Source organism: Anopheles maculipalpis, chromosome 3RL (genome assembly GCF_943734695.1).
Source record: "Anopheles maculipalpis chromosome 3RL, idAnoMacuDA_375_x, whole genome shotgun sequence".
Classification (NCBI taxonomy): domain Eukaryota; kingdom Metazoa; phylum Arthropoda; class Insecta; order Diptera; family Culicidae; genus Anopheles; species Anopheles maculipalpis.
The window spans coordinates 80,023,281-80,046,005 of NC_064872.1; the positions used below are offsets into that span (position 1 = coordinate 80,023,281).

At 42.6% G+C, this 22,725-nt stretch overlaps 4 protein-coding genes across 4 annotated transcripts in view; 3 read left to right on the forward strand and 1 right to left on the reverse strand.

Annotated features, from left to right (window-relative positions):
* Positions 1–22,725, reverse strand: part of LOC126563291 (40S ribosomal protein S24) — a 478,430-nt gene that overhangs the window by 173,780 nt on the left and 281,925 nt on the right. The gene's annotated exons all lie outside the window — the stretch shown is intronic.
* The window catches only part of LOC126563401 (U6 snRNA-associated Sm-like protein LSm2), a 507,910-nt gene that overhangs the window by 173,597 nt on the left and 311,588 nt on the right, over positions 1–22,725 (forward strand). The window lies entirely within an intron of this gene.
* The window catches only part of LOC126563349 (uncharacterized), a 147,122-nt gene that overhangs the window by 27,707 nt on the left and 96,690 nt on the right, over positions 1–22,725 (forward strand). The window lies entirely within an intron of this gene.
* The window catches only part of LOC126561488 (uncharacterized), a 581,387-nt gene that overhangs the window by 15,771 nt on the left and 542,891 nt on the right, over positions 1–22,725 (forward strand). The window lies entirely within an intron of this gene.

Genomic DNA, 22,725 nt, shown 5'->3' on the forward strand with positions numbered 1-22,725 from the left:
CGCTTCCGGTGTGTTGCAGCTTGTGCAGAGCGGCAAGATGCTTCAAAGATGCTTCTGTAATGTGCTTCTGGGATGCGTGGCGTGGAATATTAATCACTACGGAAGCTGCTCAAGTGCCAACAGCGTACTGCACAACGCACAAAGAGCTGTTACACTACTTCACGTTGAACGAACGGTAGTTCACCGCACATTTGACATAATTAAACACCGTTTTACACAATGTGCGCGCGCAGCAACTTACTCCGGGTACCGGGTACTAGGGAATGCTAAATTCATAATTGTGTCTAAAAGTGGGTTCGTTTTCATCGGGCAGGCAGGTTTTCATCAACCGTAGCAGCAGCAAAACGATCGAGAATGGGTATAAAAGGCAAGCTTAAAACATAATACCCGACAACCGTTGTCAACTCTCATTGTCCCCATACCACAAAGCGGACCTACCTACCTGCAGTGCATACAGCACATACCGTTGTAATTTTGTCCCAGGCAGCAACACATTTTCTTTAATTAACATTAAAACCCCTTCTCACCTAAATCTACCTTTTCCGCTCGGTTCGCTGCAGTCTAAAAGTTTAAGCCATTAATAAAGCGTTGTTCTTAATACTGACCGACTAAATGTGTGGAGTCGCTTGGCCTGCGATTGAAACATGTAAGGCCGAGAGTGGCATTAATTCAGATTAACTTCACCCTTCCCCCCACTACCAACGACAGTCGAGCGACCTTTTCCATCGTTTTGCGTAAGTGGACATCGTTTACAGCGTTTGGACCGCATTATAATTTTCATTATCGATGCCATTGTTCCGTAGCGGGTATGGATGTGGCCTCACGGTTTACTGTCATCTATCAAACTTGCTTGGTTTTTTTTTACGGAAAATGTGTAACAAGCTTTTTTTCTACCAGAGTACTAAAGGGTGTTCTTTTACTGATCCACAGTGCAGCGTTGCTATTGTTTCATTATGCAACAGTACAAGAACAACCCTTCATCAAGGGTCTCTTAGTGTACAATGGGATGGCTACAACCGGGTAAAACAATGGTTGAGTCGAGGTGCTAATGCATCTCTTTCTCTCTCTTCCTCTATCTGTCACAGTCCCCTGATGTATGTGTGGTTGTGTGTGTGTGTTTTTTTTCTTCATCCCCATTTGTCATTTTTCACTTTTTTAAAGACCCGCACGTGCTGGAAGATAATTTATGCGCTCACACACTTTTACCACCCGGCGATACTTCCGCAACGAGACGGAAGCACTTGCACGAAAGAACCCTTCTAAGGGTGATTATTTGATTGGCAAAAACAAATTGCTACACAACCGAAGCACGTGACCAGCTATCTCGAACAGCGAGTAGTCTGTCACTTTCATCGACAGAAACACGGCCACGGACAGTGAGTGGCCGTACGAAATTGCTAGATTTCCGCTTCCGTGGTATCTGTTTGTTTCTTTATTTTCTGTTGCATTGCTTCTGTGCTGTAATTTATTCACTGCTTCACTTGAACGAAACCATAAAAGGGCAGCACAGCACAATCGAAGGACAGCAATCGATCGACGGGATCGGTTTGATGAGTGTCTCTTCAAACAGCCGCCAGCAACTGCCATGAACTACAAATCCACAACGCGTTGAGAAAACGGTTCATCGGTTCAGCGTGCGTCATCGTCGTGCATAATAATTCGCGTTTCCTTCACTGCCAAAAATGGTGCGACTACCGCAACTCGGCACTCCCACCGAGCACTGAATTCCGGATCACGGGCGTCGAGAGAAGCAGAAATAATGGAAAGAAAACTAATCAAACAACCGATCGGTGGTTGTGCAGAAATGGAAGATTACTTAATCTTGATGGGCGCTTAAAATATACATCCACCCAAAATTTCTCCCCACAGAGCATTCGAGCAGTTAAACGGGTTCTTTTTTAAGATCGTTATTACACAATCGTGCTCCACAATGCTTGATGTACCCAAAAACACGCGATCAACCCAAAACCCCGATGATGGGGAAGCAAATAATCGATGAAACGGTCCTCAAGACACAAGATGATCAGCTTGTGGACCGATTCAGTTGAGACTTTTGCACCGAAATGTCCATCGCTTACGTCATTGAAAGGCCGCGAGTTCATTCCGGCCACCGTGGTTTGTTCACTTTTTGGAAAGGGGAGGGTTTAATGGAAGTAAACATGATCGATCTTTGGCGAAATTCGTGCAACCAGAGAAACGAGTTTCTTCCGCAAAATTGTCACTACACGTTTCTGTATCCGGAATGTACGCCTACCACTGGTGCTCAATAAACCGTACAATACAACCCAACCATATGGACAAACATGCTCAAGTTTATGGCCTGAGCGTACTAAAAAAGCCAGATCCGGTGTTTTGTGTACTGTGTACTTGATTCGTTTTTTTTTGTCTTGAAAATGGTTCGAAATGGACTTTTATGTATTAATCATGAATATGAGTAGGACTGAGTGGAAGTCAATGACTCCTCTAAAGGATTTATGTTATTTCTCCAGCAGTTCATTTTGTAGTTTTTCCCGTAAGAATATCTGAGACTGAAGTAGATTTTGTCTTCGTTTGTTAGTCTCAAAGAACTGGTCTAAACCCTCGAAGATTTCGAGCATTCTTTACCAGAGGAGTTAATTTTTTTTTATTATTTCAAATTGTCTGTAACTTCAGTTCCAACACACAAAGAAGCAATCAAATCATATAAACACACCTGAACTTTTTTCTAAAATTGAAAGTACTATTCTAAGCAGGCCTTTGGCCGACTCACCATTCGACACGATCGCGTACCTACCGCTCTACGTAGTGATCACGAAAGGGGAGACCGGTAGCGTTAGCCGACCCTGGTGACTCATCAAAACACCAAACAAAAACATACGAAACGCTTCGATCGTCTTCTTCGCCGACGAAAGTGAACAACGCCAACAAATGCTAGACGCCACAAAACTAATGTATGCACATGAAACGCGTGACTGCTGTTGGTTTTACTTTCATGCAGTCCCGACAGCATTTAGAAGGTCCCGCTAGATCAACAAACGATAACCCCATCTTGGAGGCGCCCTCATTATAAGGGTCATTTGTTTTGTCCCACCGTCACGGCGAGTAAGTGTGACATTTGGCGGGAAGCGTTATTTTTTTTATCCCAAAGGATTATCGAAATGGGAAAAACCATGACTGAATATGGACTCTAGGAAAACGCGTGTGATCATGCACTTTCATCGAAATTTGTCTCGTTGTTGTTTGTCTTTTTTGTGATATGCAAATTTATACTCACACTCTCTCCACTGGGACAGTGTATCGTTCCAGCGAGGGAAGAAAACATTCCAAGGAGGTTACAGCCGGCACATAACCTAAGAGGGTGAAAGAAAGATTGCACCTAGAAACGCTGTACCCAAGATTGCACATTTTTAACCACCAGTCTTGTCAAACGTCCATGATAAATGGAAAATTCTTTTCACGCTGTCAGCAAATCGGTGGCCACAAATCACCAACCAACCGTTGGCCAAATTCCTTCCCCAACTCGCGCGCGCTTGCGCTTCTTCCTGTGTGTGGTTCGTCGCTCAGCGCTAAACGAAAACCCCTTCGATGCGATGTGCGCATCAATGCAAACAACTGCGCGCGCTCGCACAATCGTGCTAGCAAAGAAAAAAAAAGGGGAGGAAATGAAGGCGGAAAGTAGTACTAACCATTTTTACCCTGTGCTGCGTTTTGTAGCGTCGCGAAAGTGGTTTTACTAGTTACTGTTGCTTCCGAACGATTCCGAGCGATGGGCGACGTGCAATGCACAATGCGGAGTGCACTTCTGCCACACCATTGCACCTAAGGTTTTGAAAAGTTGAAGTAAAAGTTGTACTAAGCCGTTGGGCACTTATCACTGCCGGAGAGGAGAGGAAAAGTCCCGGAACCTGACGGGCGGGTTGTTGTGATAGGTCGAAGGCAAAAGGAAAAGAAAAACAGGTTCTCCTTTTTAATGCAGGCGACAATCTTCTAATCCCATTCCCGAAACAGGGTACTCCTACTTCTTGGTGCTTGATAGATGTGGATGGGAAGAGGGGATCGCAAAGGGGGGATTGCAAAGAGGGGATATAATGGTTAATCCGCATCCCACACGCACACGCGGGAGTACCGGGATTATGTAGGTTTTCTGCGCTTAATCTAATCGTCTCCCAGTGTTGCCTGCATACATTAGCGACGTGTTTGTGGAAAGGCTTTCCACCGTATCCCCGCATCGGAACAGGGTGGAAAAGTAGGTAAAGAAAAGTGGCAGCGTATAGGTTTTCATTCCATATCTTTCCTGGTTGTAGCAAAAAATAAATAAAACCAAATACATACATTCGTCTACAGGTCTGACGACTAACGGTACGTTCAGCCCCGTTACTGTCTGTCTGGTGGCCACGGTCTCTGTTCTTGTTGGTGATGCATATTAGACCTATCGGTGTAATTTCTACAACGCTTTCCCCTTCACACGTCGGGGCGATGTCTATCGCATGTGTACACCGCAGTCGAATGTACTTAAACTTGCAACAAGTATGTTGCATTGGACATGTTCCAAGACTTCCTTCCAGTAATACTAAACCTTCTTGGAGAGTCGTTTCTTTACTGCAAAGCATCGCACTTCAACGAAGGATTTGTGCTTTCAATTTTTCTTCTCCCTAGCCCATTTGACGGCCTTTCTTTTCACTCTTTTGAACTTAACCACATACTCCCCCAAACAGTCCTATTGATCTTCCCGTAAATGCTCGCACAGAAAACAAACATACCCATGTTCGTCCCCCAAACAGGGGGAAAGGGAGACCATGGGAAGACAGCCACATTCGTTGCTTTGATCTGCCTGTTTACGACGCAAAACTAGGTAACGAGCACTGGTAACATGTGCATTCCACACCACCGACCGGTACCACATCACGACTCTGCAACGGTAATCGATACTGCACCATGAAGCGTTCCTCCAGTACCAGCTGATTCTAGTCTGATCTAGTTCTCTCGGTCTCTTCGCAGTACAGTCCCGTCTATATTGCGGGCACGATTTCCACATTTGGTGTTTGCACTTTGGCTCTCGGTGGCAGGCATCGTTCCTTGATCTGGTCGCGGGAAAAATGAAGTGAAGTTTGGTTGTTTGGTTACCGCTTTTTTTTTCAAGTTCCCTTTCACGGTGGTTCGTTCTATCGGCGACTGTTCGTGTCTATACGGGTGTGCGATGGAATTTCCAACTTCACCACAGCCTTCTCCAATCCATTGTTTGCTTATTGTTGCAATCTTGTGGTATCTTTGTGCGAGAAAGTGAAACGGGAAGAATGTTACTACTATGCGGAGCACAAGGCTGCAAACAACCCGTGCAGGCAGTGTGGAAAGTGAAAACAGCATTGATAATGTGTGGTTGGGAAAATGCTTCTCCTTGCACAGCTCGTGATGATATAAAAAAAAAACATAGTCCTCGTCTTCTTGGCTTAATGACCTATTAGTTCACGCCGGCCATCACATGCCTTACTGGGGCTTGCTGATTCCGAGTAGTTGGTTTGTCAGTCCTCACTACATAGAAACTGTCCGGATGGGAATTGAACCCCGATTCTGTCAACTTACCACTGGAATGCGAACTCGGATATATTAGGTATATTTGAGTATTATTCATGCATATTTTTTCATATATTTTAGTAACATATTTTATTTTTATTTTATTTAAATAACTGTACTGGGATGCTCCATTGTGTTGTTTGTTATGATTTAAATTCTAATTAAATATTTTTTTAATTTATATGAGTACGATATGATATGAGTATTGTTGAGTCAACGTAGTTATTTCAGTTGATTTGAATGAATAATAATTTACAAACTTGAATCATTCTAAATGTAGAAATAAATGTACTGATTTCTCTAGGGATTTGCCACAAAAAAAACAATGCTTTCAGTGCAAAAGAAAACGACGTGGAAACAAAATTAAGTGCATAAAGTTCAATGTTAATTGCATGCCACAAAAAGTGAAAGTTCATCAAGATCACTCTCTCGCCACAGAAACAATCATCTGCAGAGAAATGAAACTCACGAAACCAATCGCTTATGTAAACATGTAATTGATTGTCTCGCCGAAACTATACAACACACTCCCCAATTAGAATGGTATTACTAAGATCAGCTCAGGGTGCTTCTGCTCAGTTGGTGCAGAAAATGGTGGTGCATCGGATGTATTATTACAGCTACCTGTGCCATTTCATGTCTCCCTCGACTAATCCTTACTGTACTCACACAAACACACCTGGAAGACGGATCTTGTTCATCTTGGCACGAGAACAAGGTGCCCCTTCATTATAGTAGCACGTTGATCAGGTTATGCATATATGACGCCATATAAAAAACAGTTCTCCATCTGACCAGACTGTAGTTAGAAGTAATAATTCTTTTTATTTGTTTCCCGCCTGCACATACAGTGTCATTCGAAACCTACGCATTAACGGCTGTGCTATTTGTGTATGTGTTTTTGTAGCCGCCATCTAACACCTTCATCCAGCTGAACAATCTCAACCCAGCAACGGACAGAGTGAAACAATTTATTAGCTCCGTGTTGCTTTTTTTTTTTGCAACAGCAACTCTACCAACACCAACTTCGTTCCAACTTCGTTTGAAGCATGCGTCTAGACACCGGGATAGCTAAGCAGCAGGTCCCAAGCCACCAATCCAATCCACTGTGCTCAGAACCGTAGGGGCTTTTGTGCTGTTTCACTTGTGACTGTGCCTACCATTCTCCCCCACCGTTACGTATGGCGCGCGTCTCTTAGAGATTCGGAGCGTGAGGAAATTCCTCGCCCCGAAGGTCGTTCGAAATGTCATTAGATATGGCTTTTGGAGCGCGATCGAGCACGATCGTTGGAACGCTCCGAGAGTTAGAGAAAAAAAAAACCTGCGATCGCGATGCTTACTGTGGGTTGAAAGAGAAGGTGCCAGAACTGCAATCTCGAAACCGGTGCCAATGGCGCGAGCCAATCGAAATGGAAGGTTTGAATAAAATGTACTCCTGTGGTGGGAAGTTGTTCATCCCACGGTCTTTTTGGAGGCTGTGGTGGGCAACGGAACACACTGCGTCGCTGCGCTGTTCTGGTATTTCTGGCACCAGATGGTCACTTGTACGTGAAGAATTTTGAGCAGGAAATCACGACCCGACGATTCACGATTTTAATTCAATTCTGGGGTGCGTAAAGAAAACCCTTATCGAATTCGGCGTATGGAGGAGTAGTTGTTTTTACAAGTGAACAAAGAACTTTATTATTTAATTTCATCACACGTGTAGATGGGCGTTTTGTTTTTACCTTTTCAACAATCTATACTGTGGACCTAGACCTGGTCAACGGTTGTGCTTTCAATGTCATAAAAATACAACCTGTTGCTTACATTCGTTTTGAAGGCACCAACACTTGGCCGATCGTTAAAGTGCAACAAGATTTTTGCATTATGACTATTCTATGATGTTCTATGACGGGTTCGTTAGTGAAGCTACCTGCTGACACAGCAAGATCGTTAGCAACAGCATTTACTTTTGCTTTGACGGTTTAATAGCTTTCTTAAGGAGCCCTTAACCTCCCACAGGGCTGTACATCGTACCTTATTTACATACTATTTCCATTATCCCAAGCGCACTTAAGTACGCTATTTGCTTACAATAAATTCGAACCGAAGGTTGTGTTCACAACCATCGGAAACACTTCATCAATCTCGTGTTTGTGCTAGAAAACCACCGAACTTGTGACCCACGCACGTAGAACAAATGATTCCTATCAAACCGATCAACATCTCACCCGCACCGAAAACCACTCAGCACAAACTTTGATAGATGAAAAGAAAATGAGTCCACAAACCGTTGGTGCGATGACGCGTGAGTACCCGCTTTAGGGCACAACACACGCTAGCGCAAGGCGACAAGATTAATGCTCCCGGGTTGGTAGTTATGCAAAAACATAACGCAGTAGAGAAGCGAGTCCGATCAGCGGCATAACTGCTTAATCATGAGCCACTTCATCGCACCGCCACACACACGTGCGCGCGCGCTCGCTCGCTGTGTGTTTGTGAGCCGTTTTTAGCTACAGCTTTTCCTTTCCAATGTTTGCCCTTCATCACTTGTCTTCCGCAAATTTTCTCTCACACTTTGCCTGGGCTTAGGGCTTGAACGGATTGTTGGCGCAGGGTACGGATGGTGGAACGTTTGCTCGAGAGCATAAATCATCACCTCATTATTAGCAAACGACGGACGAGTCGAGGGAGTCAATGGGAAACGATTGCGTCAGAGTGTGTCAGATAATAACTAACCGTTACCGAATCGACAAAGAAAGTTGATTTTAATTATGCTGCTGGATGCTTTATTGTTTTGGTTTTGGTACGGTGGTCTAACTGCAATTAGTTTAATTGTGATGATTACGTCAATTTATACATAAGATGCGATGAAACGTTGACAGTAATCTGCTAAAAGTAAAATCAATGTCCACTAAAGTCTAATGGACTGTTTCCATGAGACGATTGAAAATGGTCTAAAGTTCATTAACGTACAATTCATTTACTAATGTCGAATTTATTGTTAATCGCATTCATGCGTTGTTCCAAGTGGCAATAACTGCATAGTATTTAGGTTTATTGAATTAATTTTTGTTTTAAAAAATCCGTCAAGCTTAGTATTGTAGCACAAATAAGATCACTTTACCCAACTTATTGAATTTATCTTAACCACATTCACAAACTAAGTAGGATATTAAACCTAAATGCATACTCACATTCCATTGCAAAGCTCAATGTCTTCGGTGCAGAAATCCTTCTCTCCGCTAGTCGCTTGGCTAAAAGGTACATTATAATTAAATCAGGTACGATTCCACGGCGCGCAAACTTGGCAATGGCGTGACTGGTACGAGAAGCCTAATTGCATCTCCTAAGCTCCTAACGCTTAATGCAGGCTAACATCGACGACACCGTTTGCGCCTTGCTTTAACGTGCTAAGGCGAAGGCGTCCCCTTCTGTTGGCGAATGGTACGCTCCCAAGTGTCGGAACCAGTTGCAAGTGCACTGCATATAAATGCGGAAAATCGTCAGGTCCTCATATCGCAATTGTCGATTCCGTCGGCAGCATTAATCTGCAGCACCATAATAACACCTAAGCCTGTCTGTCGCCGCCGCCTTTTGTAATTAGCACGTTTAAATGTGCCATTGTGTTCGGTGGGCACATAAAGGACTCCTGCATCTAGTTGTAATGACACATACACGAAACAAATACTAGACACCGTAACCCCAAGACTTGCAGCAGACTGGTTTTAATTTGAGTGAAAGCTTTCCAATTTGGAATGCGGTCATATTTAGCCCCTTTTTTTTCTTGTGTCTTTTACCATTGTGCAGCCCTTCAGAACCCTTTGGGTGGAGAAGGCTGTAGATGCATGTGATTGCAACCCAATCAAAGATGTAGCCGGGGGTTGGAAGGGCAGTCAAACCCAAGCGCCGAAAGGCGTCTTTCCAATCGCGCGCATTGAAATTGAAACGATGGCTGGTGTGGTCAATCCATATCACTGTGAAACCGATCGCCGGAACGGCCAAAGAAGGCGAGCAAGACAAGCAATGGGATACAACCTTTCAATTAGATGCATGTAATTGAGGCTGAAATGTGTCAACAATCGTGCTCCTAATCTTGGTAACATCTTGATCGAACGGGCTTTCCTTTCTCGGACGCGTTGTCTATCAATATCCCCAACAACAACAAAAAAAAAAAAAAAAACTGGGCGTCGTCGTAAATATTTTGAACAGGCCGACCAAAACCAAAACTACATTTGATTTGATAAACCCTTTCTTGTTGGCAGGATAAGCTGCAGTGACAAGTTATTTAAAGTTAAACTTCTCCATTACCACCGTTGCTTTTGGGCATTACGCACCGTCATGGTTTGCTCCCCAAGAGCTGTGTCAGCCAAATGCGACGCAAATGAAGGTCTAAAATGATGAAATAGTTTATGTAAGTGTTCCGCCTGCTGATAAACATCATCACGTTTTTATTCTTTCTCACTTTGGTTCGGTCCGCCCTTTAAACTAACCTTCAACGAAATAGTTGATCGGATCGGGAGTTTTTACTTGACATTTCTTCATAACATTTCTCTTCGCCTTTGACGGCCATGCTGGGAAGGTGATTTCTGAGGAAAGTTAAATTGATCTAGTTTGGGTTCCCCGTTGCGATTGTTTGAGAGGCATAGGGTGCTCTTATCTGTGGAAGGTGGAAAGAAATGAATGAGAATGAGACACAATAGCGATCCGGCAATCCAGCAATTGACTTGACGAAGTGACAGGTTCAAGCTGACTTTATTTGGAAAATTTGATGTATTTTATTCTTATAACATTTGAAATACACGAATAATTTTATGATACAATTTGATCTGACACAAGCAGTACTGATATTTGAAATGTCAACAAAGTAAAGGAAAATGTCTTAGATATGCAGTAGACATAACATCTTCCAGAAGTTATAACAACTGGCTAGTCGTGATATGCGGCTCAAGAATCGTGAATATGCGGCTTCTATCGATTGGAAAATATAAAGTAACTATAAAATATGGGACCCAAGTTTTTGATGCACGAGACGTGAAATTCAGATAGAAATTATGGATATCATTTTCACCAACTTTAAACGTTCCGCAATTCTTCACGAAGTATTATATTCACCAATCCTTCATTTCCTCCAAATACATTATGGAAAACAATACACACCAAAATAAATCATCAGGCGTGTACGTATTAAATCGTGCCAACATTTAAACCGACCCGGCGCCACCGAGCGGTTCATACATTTAGGGACGGCCTTTTAGGTTAATCGCTTCCCGTTCGCTTCGCTAACCAGAGCATCACGGAAAACATTTAGATCGTCGGCTTAACTTTGCACAATTTTGTTTTTTTTTTTTTTGCTTTTTGTTTTGCGTTTGCATTTGAGCCCGCACCGCGAAAAGCGAAACTGACGAGCAGAACTAAACACACGAAACACATCACCATCAGCAGTTCTGGTTGCTGTGTCTTTGGATTAATGTTTGCTACGCGGGAAGAAATCAGCACAATGATTGATGATGTCACGCACCAAACCGTTGGTTGTCCGTCGGCTGCACAGCATCGTATCGGCTAATCTCGTCTCGAATAATTAAGCGTTTAACACGGCACGGGCGAAACAGGAATTCAGGGGAGTAGTGCCAAAAAGCCCACGGACGCCGGCGTTTGCACCATACTGAATAATGCATGCTGCGGGCTGAAAGCTGTGCGGAAAATAATCGCTGTAATGGGTTGGCATTACTCGCTGCGTTTCGTATTTATATTCATACGCAATCGGATACAACTGACGATAGGAAAAATCGTTTCTACAGCAAACATCAAACGAAGTTCTGTCACTTGTGCTTTATTAATTAAACATGTAAATGTTTTCTGAAGTGCTCTACATAACGTGAAGTATGCAGCAGTTAAGTTTATTGTGCCGTGAGACACGGTAAGCCCACGAGTCTAGTTCAAACGACAAGATTTTTCAATCAAAAACCCCTTCTCCATGAACTTGAGGTGAGAGGCAACAATCGACACTTTGAAGGGCCATCATTCAATCGGTGACCAATCGATAGTAAAAACGATCTTGAACATAACATCAATCCAAAACACACGCACGTATGGGAGTATTACAAGGACTCGCCTGAACTGATTGGCACTCAACACACGCACACACACACACTCATTCTAAGCACTCGGTATGTATCCACGCGGATACGGATGCAGCAAACGGATGGGATCGATCACTGGAAAAAAGTAAACGTTCATTTCAATAGGCCTCTATCGGATTTGGAATTCACAGTTACAGAGATGGGAGTGGTATAGCTATCACACACCCACCCAGAATGGTATGACCTCCGGGGTTTTTTTGCCCCCTAGTCTAGTAATGTAAAATAGGCCCCAATAAAGCTATGCTGCATTTGACATGTCACGAAGGTAACGTTCATTACAAAAAAAAAAATAAAATTAAAAAAACCAACGCACCACCACCCAGATTACTAACCATTCCAATACGACACGAACAAAACGTACGTTACGTTTTCCAAACATTTGACCAGGAGTTCCGATCCCTGTAACGGAATAGAGCTTTGTTCTGTGTCCCTCCTGTGTGAAACAGATGAAAGGAAAAACACAGCTTCCCTTCACTAAAACTGTGGATACCGGTGCTATCCACCCGGGTTTCGAGCCATATTTTGGAAGTAAGCGGTAAAATCAACCCTCCACACCTTCCCACAAGTCCCCTAAAAGGCAAAAGGAAGGTTCGGTAAAGCACACAATAGCAGCTTGACAAGCTATAAAAGGTAAACGATGTTGTACCGGGCGCTGTGATAAAATAAGCTCACGATAGCTCTAGCATCGGTGCAACATGAAGGTACATCCTTTACCATTGTGCTACCCTGTGTTTTACGACCGGATCTGACCGGATTGACCCATGGCCGTAGTGTGTGGTATTGATGGAATGGGTGGGTATGATTTATTGACGGTTTTCTCTCATACTTTTATTGCAAGCATATGAAAATAGCGAGCTAGAAGAAAATTGTTTTTAATTGGATGAAAAATGCCAATATTTCTTAAAACATAAAGAAACGAGTTTCAGTTCTTCTCATTGATTGTTATGAACCAAGTGACAAACTACTTCATTATATATAAACTATTGTGCCATGACACTGATATTATTTCGGTGATTAAAAGTTGCTTCTTTAAAAAAAGCATGAGAAATTCAATTATTTTGTTCATTCCAAATTCAAAAATTCAAATACCTGGAACTATTATACCTAATTGTAATTTTTCGATAACTTTGGCTTTTCATGCAAGGTGGTTTAATAAATATTTATCAAATTTTAATAACCACCGTTAAAAATATTTCTAATTAAATATTTAAGTATTGCAGACATGAGTAAGTTAGATATTCATTTAATTTTATTTTAATTGATTATGTTTGGAGCAAAATGTAAAGAGATTAAACGCCGCGTGCTTTAAATTTCAATCAAACTGCAAATGAAGGGTTTATATCATGTGCACCACAGAATCTCAAGATGTTGTCTGCCATTTTATCAAGTTCAAGGAAAATCGCCCGCAATTTAAAATAAAAACACTCCAGGTTTACCATCCCCGAACGCTCCAAACTACCCGCAGGGCGTGAAAATCAGCCATCCATCAATCGGTTGGATCCCGAACAAACAGCACACCACCACACTCCCGCGAAGAGTGCGCCGAAGGTCACAAATCCGACGGATACGAGACCACGAGACCTCACCCCTTCGGGCGGTATGATACTATGATCGGTGGTGGTGGTTTATGTTTGCAGATTACTGTTGAATCAAAGCCGTCAGAATCGATCGACATTCGGGCGAAAGGGGTTTTTGTAAGAAACGAGTATTCCAGTTGCGTGGTGAACTCTGTCCAAAAAGGAAGTTACACAAACGACACACACACACACACAAAGGCAATAACAACAATTCACCCACAAACCTTGCGTCCATATCCATGGCGAATGGGCTCACTTCATGGACGCACGAAGCTCTCGATGTGCCAATCGGTTCGTGGCAATGATGCGGACAACGGTTTTTGGAGCAAATAAGAAATCCACTTGGAACATAAATCCAAAGCCTTTTTTCCATGATAGCCACAGTCATAGCTTACGGTCGGACCGTTTGCGATGGATGCCGTCACATGGACGATTGCATGCCAATTGTTTGACCCTGACTGTTGGGCGACACTGAAGGCTGAAGGATGTTGGATGAGTGATTTTTTTTCTGCCGATCGCCGCTTTCCCTCCGGAGAGTGCTGCGAGGATTTTCGTGGTCCATTTCCGATCCAATCGAAACTAATGCGTTTTCTGTTGAACACAAAATGAGTGAAAGGGGGTGAGGTGTGGAAGAGACGAAGGTACGGACCGCATACAACGCGGACGGTTTCAATGTAATACTATAGAATTTATTTCGTTTGCTTCAATAGAACCACAATAGAGTAATCAGAGTCTTGAACAGGCAAGATCCTATGGACAGCTATTTGGTAGCGGGGAAAAGTTGATGACTACACTGATAAGTTTGTAAGAGAGAATCAAAAACTTATCTTGCATTAAATGTGGTGTTAAATAAATATTCCAGTGGCTATAAAAACTAAAACTCATTTCAGAAAAACACGACTTGCAAACCAAATTTGATAATAAGTCACCAACTCGGACGTAGTAAAAGTCTAACTCCCTATCAATCCTCCTCTTCATAAGCCAACACGAACCTTCTCAATGCAATATCAAATGAATGTCCCACTAAAAGCTGCCTCTAGCGCCCTTCCCTCACTTACCCAAGCTCAGTAGCATTATCGGTCACTTCCGGGAAATCTGGCTGCCACGGATAGTACGGCACGATTGTGGCTTCATTCAGCCGAACCAGTGCGAAGGGAACAGAAAATTGAACAAGCCCTGGCAAATTGAGGATATGTTGCACATGGGCAACCGCACCACGTACAGGACATGCTCCACATAAACTGCCTGAAAAGAATAAAAAAAAAACGGTCCAACTCGACTACGGCTCAATATGATGGCGAATGATATATAGGTACCACCATAAACATTTTATGAACCATGTAGCGACCGATCGCTATCGATGAAATGCTATGTTCGGGTAGTGAGTAGTGGCTTTTTTATCGGTTTACTTATGTTGGTTTGTGTTTTGTTTTTGTTAGGTTTTGTTTTGTTCCTTAGTTCCAACGAACTGCATTACTTGCGCATTTTCTTCCGCTGGTACTGCTTGCCACTAGAGCTGGCAAGTTCGTTCGAAGGCATGGATGAAATTTTTGTCAGCTTTACTGTACTATTTCGATTACGAGGATGTACTAGGTAGATTTAGGATAGCGGTTGTTTGATGATGTGGAGCAGTGATGATGAAATTGAGGCGCAATTTAGCTGCAAAACAACCCGGGACGTGTTCAGTTACACGAGGATTTTATTGTTAACTTCGAGCTTGAAGTCGCAACAGTTTGGAAACGTTGCACTGGTTCTTGAAATAGTCCTTGAAGGTTCTTGGTTTATGCTTAATGACTCTATCCAGACAGCTTTACATTGTCTAAATAAACTTCTAAATAAACCTCGCAAAAAACATTCCACGTGCACCGTTTCGTGATACACTGATTGCTCCGCAATAACGCACGACCAACGCCGATGTGACGTAAGCTTCCATCTAAATGCCTTCAAACGGCATGACTTGCATGCCATCATATGAGGCACCTATCCCATCCTTCTGCACCAAACTTGCGTGAAAACATCACCACCGAAAGCGGCGTACAAATCTTATGTAAACACAAATGACGTGCATTCTTCTTCAGTTCACCGTTTGCTCAATCCTCCTCTTCGCTTCCTCACGCAATCGTAACGATACAGAGTTGATTGTTAGAAATGTTGCTTATCGGTTCCTTTTCGCCTTTTGCCTCTATCTTTCCAGATATCCATCCCCATGTAACGCACGCAACCAACCACCTTCACCATTCGCATGCGAGTCGAGTTATGTTTGGAATCTGAAGCCGCTCCAGAGCCACATTAACAGTGAGTGGTATTAAAGAATTGTACAGCACGGAACGCAGAGCACGGGAGCCGACACACTACTGGGTAAGGTTAATTCTAGTCATTCGCTTCTCTCAGATGAGTATGTGAGCATAAATTACCCACCCCGACCGGCATCATTACAATCAAAAGAGGATGATCACAGCCCGGTGCAGAAAATGGAAGAATTCGTAGTCTATTAACCGTCGCTCTAAGTCTTCTAATGCGAGAATTGTAATGCCTTGATGAAGCCTTTGATTAACAATTCCCCAATAGGCGTTTGGTGCGATCCGGGTTCGGATTCAAGTCACGATAGAACGCATCTTTAAAAAGCCTGAATGAAGCTCAATGGGGATTAAAAGCTTAAGAAATTCCTGGTCCACGTTTGAGTTGTGCTTCGGAGTGACATTTATAAGTGGAAAGTGTTGATGGCTCTTCTAGCGTTTATAGGATAGTTGTCAAATTGCCAGACCAAATTGGACGTAACACAGATATAAGCATTTTTCCCGAGCTAACCAAATCTACTCAGAAGCTCAGCAGGACCGCATGATGATGGATGGTTCCTAAAATGGAGAAAACACATGAAGTACTTGGACAGAAGTTGCTTGACAATGCTCACTGTTACTGATTCATTCTTTCTGTTCTATCAGCTTTATACTGTGACGGAATGCTTTTTTTTCGGCGCTTTAGAACTAGTGAAGTAGAACATCTACAGTTCTGGGTGTAAATTGATTGATGCTGCTGCTGCTCACAGTGACACACTCATCACATTTACAACAATTTCAACTACTTCTTGAGCTGGAAAAAACAGCTTTTAAGCAGCAGAGTGCAAATATCAGTGGGGGTTTGCAACTGAAGTACGCCTCTCATTAATCATTGCAGCTGTCTTGTTGACGTGAATATCTCTCTTACCACCAGGGTCTCCACTATCCCTGAACTGTCCTGCGGGGAAGAACCATCGCTACTGGACTCCTCACTCACTCTCACTTACACACACACACACGGTATCTCATCCATCTTTGGATGCGAAAATAAAAGAAGGCCAACCGTACTTCGTCGTGGAATGTCAACTATTTCCCATGCATCGATTCCATCATTATTAGCTCCAAGTGGTTTCGATGGGAGAGAGATGGTTCGTGTGAGCTTTTCCCTACACCGCCTGGTAGGTGAACGTTAACGACCAATTATCTGCCGGATTGCATCCAACCTTTCCTTGGGCCTGATGAACCTGGTTCGTTCATGTCCAAAAAGGCCAGCGCACCAGAGTTGGAAGGATGTGGAACATTTTTCTACGCCTACTCCACCAAAATCGGTACTTCCAGCTTAAAGCTCTAAAGGCGTAGTACTGGGTGCAAGAAGATGAAATAGCAATTCCTCTTCATGGGCACCACTCCTGCTTCACTATTGATACCATCGTTATGCTAATTAATGAAGCTATTAGGTGATTGTATCGCTAATCGATCTTTAATTTGTTTTTGGAACTCGCGCGTCCATCGAGCTTTCCACCGTCCGCACTGCACCGCTACCGCAGTTCCAAGCACGAGACTTTTAATTGACAGTCAATTTGGTAATTTAAGCATCCATCCGCGTGGGTTCCCTTGGCGGTTTGAAGAAAGTTCACTAACCAACACGAGTACCAACGTCGAATCGCGGTTCGGGCCTCGAAGAGTGATGGAAGAATAGCAAAAATATAACGCGCCAGACCTTAAATATCGAAACCATTTATTGCACTTTTTAAGTTCATCCGCTTTCGATTCGGCTCGGTGGGCGAACGAAAACGGCAGTATGTGTTAAAGGTTAAGGACGGGTGAAAAATTGTTTCAAGCTTTTGTCTTTTTTTATGTACATCAGCCACACACCACGAACTTTAAAATTTGGTAGAAAGGTCAATTTTATGTATGCTTCGGGCATTGGTAAGGTGTAAGGAATTTATCCCATAAAAAGTAACGCTTCCGTAACGCTTTCCCATCACGAACTCTACTTTACATCTGATTAATGAAATTTGACATTCCGTGAACTTTTAAGCGGGAAACGGATGGTAGTTTTAGAGTTTCTCTTCTCGTTTTCTTTTTCTACGTTGGGAAGCTCGTGGAATGAAACAATAATAATCATAATAATAAATTGATTGTTCAACGTTTACTGCACTTCCTTTGTGGCCTACATTTCCAACTACCTGGTGTGTTGTTGGTGCTCGTACCGCATAGGATACAGCATAAACTCACAATTAATATGATAATCGACTGTTTAATAATCACCCAACACGGCGCATCGTTCCAGTTAAGCCGCTTCGAACCTGAACAAACATTCGGCTGTTGTGGCTCTAATTCATAGTAAAACATCGTAAGCCAGGAAGTTATAGCATCCTTATCTCTTGGGGAACTGATTTTCAAGGACCTATTAAGATAGCCGACAACAATCGACAAAAGCAAATTAGTTTTTGTCCCCCAGCCCCACCCCCTTTTTCCTTACTCCCGTACCCATCCCGGGCATAATCTCTCGAGAGGTTTTGTGTCATAATTCAGTCAGCTACCCATATTTCACATGCAATCATAATAATGTATACAACTATTTCGATTCTCGGCCCGGTGCGTTCGGTTTCGGTTCATCTGGCTTATGATTTGCGATTTGCATAATAATGGGAACGGTTAGGTATTCATTCATGCTCTATTCATCCGCCGTGCTGTGATCGGAGGCTTGTGGTCGATGCTTTTGAGCGTGATAATCTGCTCGGGCTTCATTTTATGAGGCTTGGTCGCTAAGGAAAGGAACGAGTTGGAATTTCGGAGTTTTCGGAGTTCTGACTTCATATTGCTGGGCTTTTCATATGATGATTTTTGATGCTGATAAAACTTTAAAGAGCTTTTTAGCAAATATGTAAAATTATATCTGAACAAATGAATGTTTCAACCCGGTTGGTAGTGGCACCGGTTTCCCCACAATTGGATTGAATATTAAGGCTCGTCTGGACCGTCTCTCAGTGCGCATTACTGACTATCCAACTACGACTAAAACGAAGTAAAAGGATGGCCATTAATGGTAGGCCTCTAGAGTTCTGGAGGTTGTTGAACCAAAGAAAAAGTATAAAACTTTTTTTGAATCACAATAGAAAAGTACAATGCAAAAGAATTATCTGTGAAATCAACCAAAAAAGTACATATTAGTACGGAACATAGGAATGTCTCTTTTAAAGAAACAGAAAATGATACACCACATCGGGATAACAATCGTATCTTGATAATCCGTTGCCATGCTGTGTAAGTAATCAGATCTTGTCGTTTCTACAACTTCTATCAGAAGCTAGTTCAATGGATCGAAAAGAATGATAGAGAAGGAGGGAGAGAGAGAAAGAGAGAGAGAGAGAGAGAGAGAGAGAGAGAGAACATCACGCACTTTAATTCTAGTTCACCAAGTCGTTTAAGATTATTTCAGACATTGAACAAAAACTCGAACCTATCGCTCTCAACCCTACATAATATGCCTGAGAACTTAACTTAAACCGTATTTCGTAGCACGTAAAAACTGAAAGGGAACAAACGGGTGAAGCAAAAAGTGAAATTAAAAAAATAACACACACACACACACATACACACAAGAGAACAACAACAACCCCTAAGAGCCTAACTATATAAACTTCGATATAATCGATATTTTATTGAGGCCTGGAAACGTGACTATCTGCATGTGCTTGCCTACCTGTGATGCCAACATTCGGAAGCCTTAACCGTCTAGATCGAAACAACCAACAGCCACCGCAAAGTGCCGACGATCGGTACAAAACAGCACCAGCACTCCAGATCGTTTGAAGGGCGAAAAGTGGGCAAAAACGAGGTTAAAAACAATCTCCCCCCGAAGATCGTAATACAAGAATCCGTTCGCTAATTAACGGTGCATCGGCATCAAGATGCAGTTCCTTCGTACCTGCAAGCCACGAACGTTTTCCTTTATGATTTTAGGTTCGACTTCGCCGTTGAATCTGTTCCTGGTAGCATGGGAATTGGCGGCGCGAGACAAGACTCAAACCAGTAAGTTATGCCTGTGAGAAGCGTTTTGCTAATGGTTGTTTTGTTTTTTAGTTTGTGTTTAATTTTTTTTTTTTTTCATTTTCTTTGGTACCGTAGGTATTCAGCATCATTCTTGCTAGACAATGGTAGCAATAACAAAAAAAAGACAGATGATTTAAAAACAATTTGATTAATCCGACAGCCAATGTTAGTAGCGGAGAAGTAGAGAAAACGGAACGAATCGTTTTAGTTCCCGATGCTCCAAACTATGCTTGTGCCAGTTAGGTTTCGATACGGCACCGTTATGATTTATTTTTGCTTGTGTACTTAAACAGTACCCTGTTCGCGTTCGGTTTACAACCCAAAAAACGTTAATCATTAAAGCTTCCCTTTTAGAAGCCGTTTACTTGTTTATGGCCTTTTTTTCTATCTCATTTCTTTAGATATGTTTAATGTTCACTTCACTGCAAAAACGAGACCTCCAGCTGTGGTTTTATTTATCCTTTCAGCATGTTAATTTAAATTAGCCTGTTAAAAGAAGCGAACAATTTCCATCCCGTTTGAAGGCGTCAAATTTGAGGCATTGGCACAGTAGTGCCAAAAGCACTTATTCTTTGCCTGTCCTCCTTAGCAGCTCTTCTTCGGCTGCTCCGCTGTTAGCGCGTGGCACTCACTCCCTTAGTACTTTCATCTTCCGACATTGCCAATCTAAAGAAAGAAAAAAAAAACGAATAATGCCACCGAATGGAATTTCTCGTTCGGAAGAGTGTGTGCGTGTGAGTGTTTGTCTTGCGTAGAACCAAAATGCAACAGACAAGCGAAGGCATTTATTTTTGTATTGCCCGCGGAATTTATTCTAATTAAATCGTTAGCCTTGCTTCGGTCGACAACTTCGAAATGGTTCGAGTTTGAGCACAGGGTACACGCATGCATGGCTGAAAGAAGGATAACCACAACAAAAAGGAGCAGCAACTTCTTGCTCCTCACACAATCTACATTTGCAGGACGGAGGATGGTAAGTCAATTTTAAGAACGTTAATTGAAACAAGCCTGTTGGATTAAACCGCGCCGATGAGGGTTGGATGCTGCTTCGCACACACTTAATGTAGAGCAACATAAATGGGAAAAAAGCTTCCCAATACATGGGATTAAAGCCTACCGCATCGAAAAGCGGAATCCAGCTGTTAATGGACCTACACCCTTTTGCATCGTGGGTCCTTATCCACAGCGGGATGACTGTTTCCTAACGTTCGTTCGGACGTGCTACTGGCTTCGTTTGCCACCGTACCGCATCTATTAAGCCGATTTCAAATTAAAACCACGGGCTACCGGTGTGACGTTTGATTAGCGTAGCTCCATAGAAAAAAATGGCTCCTTTCTATTCTACAGAATTATTCTTTGGGTGGTCCCTCGGACGCGTGGTTGACTTAGGCAAAAAAAGCAACTATATACTAAAATGCACACACGAAACCAGCAGCCATGAGGCTCCAGCCGTCGTAAACTTCCGCTTTATGAGTTGCGGAGATGAGAGCAGACTCTTTTATGTGTTGGATTATGGCTTTGATCGGTTGTGACGAGTCATCGCTGTAAGCCTTACACACGCCTTCCGTGTCCATGTTCAACAGCACCAAATTCCGGGACAAAAATACAAAACGTGAAACAGCAACAAAAACACCAAGCCGATTAACTTCTGTTGGCCTGTTTTTTTTTTTTCATCTAAAAGAAATGCTAGTAAAAAGGGAGAAAAGGGCATACCTTGAAAAACCTTTTGACCCCTGTAGCTGTATTTCTACGGAACTTTGGTAAGTAATTATTAATAACGCGTAAATGAACGTTTAGCGCAACAATGAGCCGAAGCGTTCGTGTGAGAAAACAGCTTTACGGCGGTGTCGATGTAAGTGATTAGCAACGTACGGTTTGACCGTTATGCACGAAAAACATCACCTCTTTCATTAATCATACCTCAAACCACAAAGAAAAAGTACCGCTAGTCTACCGGACGTGTGGACTAGGTGAAATGGCTTTTCAATTTCATGTAGCGCACGGTATACAATAAGCCACAAAACAAAACTTTTTTCACACGCGCCATGACAAATTTAAAAATGGAGCTTTTTCAAGATGAAAAATGCTTTAAGACCATTTGTTAGCAAACCAATGTGGTAAATTTGGGTTGGAAAGAAAATTTAAAGGAGGAGAAGGTGGAACAACGATCGTTTTCGTTATTTGGAAAAATAAACACTCTAATGATATGGCATTCACAGCCAGCGCAAATATTGGTATTATTTACACGATCGTTTTCCCTTACCCTCCTGAATAACCGCTACTTTTTAAATATGTTATACGATGGTTCTTTGTCCTACCTTTAGACCCAGGAGCGGATCATTGTTACAACATACAAAGCTGATGCTTTTGGCCCAAGGCATTGTTGTGGTGCGGATTCAGGAGGCCTCCCTGGAAGAATGTGCTCTATGGAGGCGGAGTGTCTAGGATGAATCGGAGAACATTACTAGCTGACCTCAGCAGCAATCTTGGAATCTATTACGACTCTGATAAGAGACCAATCATTCTGTATTCGAAAAGATAGAGCACCTGATCAGATAATTGAGATAGGACCACTGGAGATCGGTGGTCTTTCATAAAGCATCTAAAATACATAGTATATACTATTTACTACTTCAAGTAGTAAATACATTCAAATCCTCATCCTTTGATGTAAACTACGACATAAGGACTATAGACAATATTACCGAAAACAGTGTTCAGTTAATACTAAGCTGATTCCATCAAGTGCTTCCTATCTTACCATGTGAAGTTCAGCATTAAGAAGTGCTTCTTAGCAATCAAAAGATCACTTGTTGACTGAGCAAAAACCGTACGAAGTGTTAGGCAGAATTTTTGTTCCACTTTTACTATTCCGCTTTGATCTATGCTTTCCAAAACGGATTAATCTTCCACGCATTGACACGCCATCCGTATTGATTCTTCTGCGGGTGCGAAAATCTAATCTCATCTATCTCACCCGGAATGCTTCATTCCAGCTGAGGGTGCGAAAACGTATGTCTCTTGTGCGGTTCCTCAAATATCTATCCAACAGTCTAAATTGTACACATGTTCAACCATGCTCAGACCGGGCTGCCAAATTGCCCCTTTTCTGGCTGGTCATTCATGCCACAGAACGGC